The following is a 7,558-nucleotide window of genomic DNA, read 5'->3' as shown; positions in this document are numbered from 1 at the left end:
CCTTGTTGAAGTCTGAAGGTGTTCAAGTAAAGAGATCAGAATCTGGCCCCTGGTTGAAGGGACAGCCCAGATCCTTTGGATATAGAAAAATGCTACAAGCTTTAAAAAAAGCAAGAAGCCTGGCCATCATGGTGCACCACACCTTCAGAAGCACAACAATCAATTTGTTTTCTTCTCCCTTCTCCCTTTACTTCCCAGGCATTGACTCCTGACGATGCTCTCTGTGGTGGAAACTGCACACTCCACCTCGCAAAGGACTGAAATGAGAGGTTCCCAGGACTGGCTCAGAAACACACTGACTTGAAAAAGCCTCAGATGGCTGCCAACCAGCTGTGGGAATTTCCCACCCAGCATTATGGAGCGTAAGCTCACACATCAACCTCAGGCCCATAAAAACATCCAGAGATTAATTGCATGGTAATTTTTTCAGAGCGATCAAAAATGAGTTCTATTGGTGTTTCCACAGTCTCTCCAATTGTATCCAGCCTCTGGGACCATCACCGTTTCAAATCTGCCAAACACAGCATCTCTTTCCCCAGGAGTGCCTCGGATGGGAGGCACAGAGCAGCACGGGCAGGACAGTTGAGTAAGGACTTGATATTGAAGGGCCCATCCTATTTTGGAGTAGAATTAGGAAGATGAACTGTCAAAAGACAAACCTGAAATTACCTGTGGCTCTGTCCTGAGCAAGACACATGGGTCACATTGAAGGAGAGAGAAATGCTGTGAAATAAACCCAAACATGCTCCAGCATGTTCCAGAACATGGGAACACCATGATGGGTGCCTGGCTTTATTCTCATATTAATGTGTTTAATTTATGCATGTATGTGTGTTTTCATTGCACAGAGCTGCAAACACTTATCGAAACTGCCTTAGACTCCAAGACTGTTACTTTTTGCACCTACTGACAGCCAAGGAGGATATGGCTGTAGATGTTTGGAGAAGGTCAAATGCAAATGGAGGAGATGAGAACAAGGGAGATAGGGAAAGAGTAGGGCATCTCCACTCCCCACCCCAAGGTGGGATGGGAAGAGCAAACAGGACCCGAATATCATGCAGAGGATTTTGCAAGAAGTAGATGTGAAAGTAGAAGACATCAGTCCTGGCAGACATCTGAGTCTGACCCAGAAGAAGAGCCTTTTAGTGTCAGTCTCTCCCCATGACTCTCCCCAACAATTACAGAAGAAACACAGGATGACAATCCATGCACCTCAGATCCTAAGACCAAACATGAGGAATCCTGGCTATATACCAGCCCTGAAAAACAGCTTAGCAGTACGATAACGGGATAATTTCATCCACGAATCCCAGTGCAATAGGAACATCTAGTGTCCAAGGAAAAATTTTACCTCTTTAAAATACCTCTTGAAAGTCCAGTGAAATAAACTCTCATCTCTTCCACAGCTGCATCCACACAAAACCCAACGTGATCACTGAACACCTGAACAGGCAAAGCTAGCTCACACAGGAGCAGTGTATAATTTGAAGACAAATATTAGCACTGTGTTAATATGGTCAAGGACAAAAGAAGGAACTTTTGGATTAGGTGCTACACTGAGACGTGGGTAGCTGCTCCAGGGCCTACCTCCACCAACAACTTACTAACAGCTCAGCTGCGATTATTGTTCATACTACAGTGGCAATGGACATCCCAGTGTACTAGGTGTTTACAAACGAACAGGTGATTTTATGTCCCAAAGGTTTACCATTACATAACTTAAAGACAGGCTAAGGATGAATTATAAGACCCAGTTGACCATGGGAGAATCGAGGCACAGAGCATTTCAATACACAGGGAAGATCCCACAGGAAATTTCCGATCAAGCTGGGGCTGGATATAGATTTCTCTTAATTATCAACTTCAAACCCAGAAGCTCCTTCCTCTCCTGGGAACAAACAGTTTTCCTCTTCATCATGCTGTTCATGAACATTAGCTTGGCGGAGTGACAGCACTGGATGGGGGACGCTCTATATAAAATGCTCAAGGTATGAAGCCACAGACCGAAATTATAAACAAAAAGAGAGAAGGGGATTAGGCTATTGAGGACTGTAAAGATAATTTGTGCTGTAATCTGTCCATAGATATAGTAGGAACCAACTAGCCTTCAGCAAAAGCAGGTGTGGAATAGCACAGCTTTTCCCGTGGCTGAGAAACAGGGCTTGAAGATTAAAATAAAAAAATAAAAAAAAATCAAATCCAAAATGATTCACACACTTTTAAAAAGAGTGAAAATCATTACCTGGTCATGTTTAAACAGGTAGTGCCATTGATGGCACCGGAGGCTTGAGTTTACAAACAGGTAGCATGTGACTTCGGCAGGAGCCTTTCAGCCTGCGCGAAGATACTGAAGAAATGGTCCCTTTAGCATCCATGTCCATCTTCTCCTTCCTTCAGTTCTCTTCCTTCCTCCCTCCTGTACTTCCTTCTATGAACTCTTGCCAAGAATGGAAAAAGAGGCACTAGATTCAGAAACTGATCCTTACCTGATACAGCAAGGATTTGGCTGGGACTCAACACCTTCCACACAAGATGAGCCACAGCACATCTGCAGCTCCAAGGTAGTTGTACGTGCTTGCTTATCCCATCAAATGCAAATATCTTAGTCTTCATCAAGAGGCATAAACATATAAACAACATTTACTACAGGGTAAGAATACGAAAACGGATGAGCAGAGCAGCTGACCTGACGAGAGCTCACAGCATAAGACCCTCAGATAGCTCCTTGGCTTGCTTTACCACCAGGCTGCAAGATCTGGCTCTTTCATTCCAGGAGGAAGAAGGAGGAACTGGACAGAAAAATGTGACATGAAACCTCAGGTCTGACTGTCTTTTATTTCCACCCGCAGTGCAGCAGAAAAAGGCTGGAATCTATTAAGTAGTTCAAAATTGAACTGGATCCAGTTGTCAAGCTGAACACTTGATGTGTATGGAAAAAAAAATTCACCACAATATCACTTCTAGCAGTTACGAAAGCATAGAGGTACAGGCATTACAAACACGGCCTCCTGAAAAGCCTGCATTCAGACAGCATACTGATTAGCAAGCAGTAAGATATCTATCACATTTAAAGTCAGCCTAACATGTCCAAGGAACAGAAGGAAAACTGTTCTCCTTGTGGTCTATGGGATGGGATACGGGCTTTCTAACCAGGAAGATGATGCTCCGATTCTGGTTGGCATTGGTATGCTGTAGGATTACCAATAAGAAAGCTAAAAATATTGGCTTGGCCAAGAGTGTCCAGAATTAGGCACCTTCATGTGAAACCTGTCAGAGCTGCAGGTCCTCTGAAACCACAGGCAAGAGAAAAGGTGACCAAGAAGTTTGGTGCATCCATCATCACTTGATGGCCCTTTGATACTTTGATTCTCTCTTCCTATAAAACACCATCTCTAGTTCAGAATTCATTTAGCTAAAGGTAAAGGCTTGGCAAACAGTTGTACCAGAAATCACGTGGTCTGTTTAGGCAAATATGAATTTTGAGGCCTTACCATGGTACATACCAATTTCTATACCTGTTACCACCTCTGTACAATGCAGACAGTGATTTTTACACAATTTTATGAATGCCGTGAGATGACTTAAAGCTGATACACCCTCCGGTATTCACCATGCAGCATAACCAGCAAGCCCAGTCAAAAACTGAGCCCAAACCCTGTGTTAAATACACACGATAAATACAGTGCATTAGAGAAAAAAAATGCAAGCCTGAAGCGTGGTTTGCTTCTTACGCAGAAGTTACAAGGAAGAAGAATGGAGGCAGCCCAAGAGGTTCATTTCCTAAAGGAGAATTCAAGTCCTGGAAACCATTTCACCGAACACGGATTAGTTTTCCAGCCTCTGGCATTCAGCAGCTTCGCAACACAGGGAGGGCTGAATGGAGATGCCATAATGGAAGGGAGCCCTTGGCATTGCTGCGTACCTGCAATTACCCTCTCCTGTCGCTGTTTGCGTTCTCATGGCTGTAAACAACAGTCACTGCCACACAAAGCATCGCATTAAAAACAAGTACCATATGGAAGAAATCAGAACATTTCCGAGTAGGTCTTTCTTTCTCAGAAGGACTAAAGGAGTCCTCACAGACCTTATGCACTGAAGCTCACCAAAATACATGCACGTTGTCTAAACTGGAAGCAAAACGTTAAGCAGCAAGTGTTTTACAAGACTACGATAAACACTACACAACAATGAAAAGCCTCATGAGCCTCACCGAGTGTTAGAAGATGGTCCTGCTCCTAACCTAATGCTTCAGAGGCTTAAGCGCAGTTTATGGCTTAGTCCTTCTTGCAGGCTGATCCTTAAATCTGTCAACAGTCTGGTGTCTCTGTCTCACAGAATCACAGAATCATCTAGGTTGGACAGGACCTTGAAGATCATCTAGTCCAACTGTTAACCTAGCACTGACAGTTCTCAACTACACCATATCCCTAAGTGCTATGTTGACTCTACTCTTAAACACCTCCAGGGATGGGGACTCCACCACCGCCCTGGGCAGCCCATTCCAACACCTAACAACCCGTTCTGGAAAGAAACCCTTCCTAATATCTAGTCTAAACCTTCCCCGGCGCAACTTGAGGCCATTACCTCTTGTCCTATCACTTATTACTTGGTTCAAGAGACTCATCCCCAGCTCTCTGCACCCTCCTTTCAGGGAGTTGGAGAGGGCCATGAGGTCTCCCCTCAGCCTCCTCTTCTCCAGACTAAACCCCCTCAGTTCCCTCAGCCGCTCCCCATCAGACCTGTGCTCCAGACCCTGCACCAGCTCCGTTGCCCTTCTCTGGACACGCTCGAGTCATTCAATGGCCTTTTTGGAGTGAGGGGCCCAAAACCGAACCCACTCATCGAGGGGCGGCCTCACCAGTGCCGAGCACAGGGGTAAGATCCCTTCCCTGTCCCTGCTGGCCACGCTATTTCTGATACAAGCCAGGATGCCATTGGCCTTCTTGGCCACCTGGGCACACTGCTGGCTCCTGTTCATCCGGCTGTCAATCAACACCCCCAGGTCCCTCTCTGATTGGCAGGTCTCCAGCCACTCCTCCCCAAGCCTGTAGCGCTGCTGGGGGTTGTTGTGGCCCAAGTGCAGCACCCGGCATTTGGCCTTATTGAAGCTCATGCAGTTGGCCTCAGCCCATCGCTCCAGTTTCCACCACCTGTGAAATGGGGGGAACCATAATTCACTCAGAGGGAGGTTCCAGTGGGTTCAACATTCATTCATAGTACCCGGAACTGCTGGGTTTCCTCCCCTAATTACAAAAGTAGTTCCACACTAGGATGGGCACTTTTAACATAAATTAGGACTCAAGATTATTAGCTTTTTTAGGGTACTGAAGAGATGAGAAACAGTGATATTGCCATGTTACAGATAAGCAATTGAAACACCCAGAATGAAGATCCTCGTTTTGAGTTGATACAAAGGGAGCACGCCCAAAGTGAGCATAAAGTTCAAGAGAGAGGATCTGAATTAAATCCCAAGCAATGTGCATGGCTGACAGCCTGTAGCAGTACCAGAAATGAAACCTGATCATTTCTGATCTTCCACCTCCAGTTTCCTTCTCCTCTCTGAAACAGTCCCATCCTACCCAGCACAGCAGATTTCTTCTTCCAGAAATCTCAAGCACTGTTTCCCCCCTCCATCCTGATATAATCCAGTCCACCAAAGCTCATTCTTTGCTGTCAGCTCCTGAATAGATTCTCGACCAGCAAAATCAGGGTCTACACCCAAACCTATGCCACCCTTTTGAGAGGCAAAAGCCCCATTGCTCTCCCTCTTCCTTACTACTGTCTCACCCGATGAGCATCCTTAGGGTTCAATGGTTTAGCTGTCACACAAAAAGCCAGAGCGGTTCTAGCTCCATGTTTTTTTTTCTCCAAAGTGCACCAAATCCACAGTGCTAAGCAGGAAAGCTGAGAACAGCAGCGCCCATGGCTAACGCTTTTGGGAACCAGACAGTATAAGCCTTAACTCCATACCAGCAGCTGCAACAGGCTGGTATGGCCAAGGTGCAGCCGGCTCTAAGGCAATAGCTTATGACACCATCATCCGTTTGGCTTAATCCATTTGGTTTAAATACATCCAGGATCTAATTAAGCGCTTAGGAAACAATCAAAAAATGCCAGAATCCTGAACTTGGGCTTCTTAATTTTGGTGTTGAACTACTTTAACCCCTCTGCTGGCAAACCGTAACAGGGTTAAAATCTGCTGGTTTAAAATTAAACCACTTGACACAAGCCAGGGTGGACTTTTAAACCATTAAGCAAACACTTTTCCTCTTCAAACAGGAGGCAGCTTGAATCCAGGGTGCTTGTTTTGTCTTCAGTGTGCCCTGGCTCGCGCGCAGCTGGCCCCACCCGGTGTAAGTACCTCGATGAGGCAAAATGCTCACCAGTGGCAGCACGGGCTCACTGGGCACTGCTGCCACAGGGATGAGGCTGGTGGGCAAAGCCTAAGCCAGCACACTTCCCACCAGGTCCACAATGCACAGCCCAAGCAGCCCCATCAGGAGCCTCGTGCCGAGCCGCGAGTTGCAAACACACGAGCCCGGGGCGGTAGATGAGCCAAGCACCGTTTATTCTGCAAAGCCCAGCTGTTAAACCTATGACTAGGACCATTACAAAATTATTTTTCCCTCTACCAGGCTGAGGTTTGACATCGTTCACACACAGCAAGCAGAAGCAAGGGATACTGCTGCCATGGTTTGTCATATTAAAAAGTAAATACAGCCAATTTCTCTCCCAAGCGCTCTTCCCAGGGGCAGGCTTCAACATTTGCAAGCAGCTTTGCTCCATTTCCTTCTGTGAAGAGCATACCAGTGGTTTCAAAGCACTGGCTTTAGAAACACAGACAGCTATTATGAGGCTTTGGTTAATTAATTGCCTGAAAAAAGCTCCTTACACCACTTGTCTGAGGATTGCAAAATGCCATGTTTATTACCAGTTTCAATGATTCCACAGGAGACATTCAAACTCCTATGCAGAAATACCTTTAAGCTCCAGGCATTTCAGGCTCACTCATCCCTGCCATGAACACACATTGGATTATAAACCCACCATATGACACAATACAATCTAGTTCTGTTTTGCAGGAGCTGAAAAGCCTTCCCAAATAAAAGCTATTTGTTTTTTAGGTTAGAACCTCTCTTATTAGTTTTTTCCTTATATCTCTTAATAACAAAGCCCCTCACTTCTCACATTGTAGTAAAAGACCTGCAAAGAACTAACAAACTGCATATAAAAGGCAAAAGTTATCCTAGAAGTATGTCTCTAAGTCTCACGTAGATAACATGTCAGTGAAGAATGAAGCACAAGAATATTGTCTGGCACAGTACCAGCTGCACCTTCCCCTAAGGAGCATTGGTCCAGATCTGCGACATAATTTGGAAAATAATGGTGCTTGGGTTTAAAGTAAAAGGGAACTTAGGAGGCTCTAAGCACTTTTGTCAATAACAGAAGCTGTATTACTACATAGTAAGAGAAGTCTTGATCAGAGTGAAATATTTATACACGTGTACCAAGAAGTTGTTTGAATTGTGACATGTCCGAGCAGTTCTTAGTCCACTCT

The sequence above is a fragment of the Strix aluco genome, chromosome 1, assembly GCF_031877795.1.
Source record: "Strix aluco isolate bStrAlu1 chromosome 1, bStrAlu1.hap1, whole genome shotgun sequence".
NCBI classification, from domain to species: domain Eukaryota; kingdom Metazoa; phylum Chordata; class Aves; order Strigiformes; family Strigidae; genus Strix; species Strix aluco.
Note: the sequence above shows the minus strand (reverse complement) of the source record.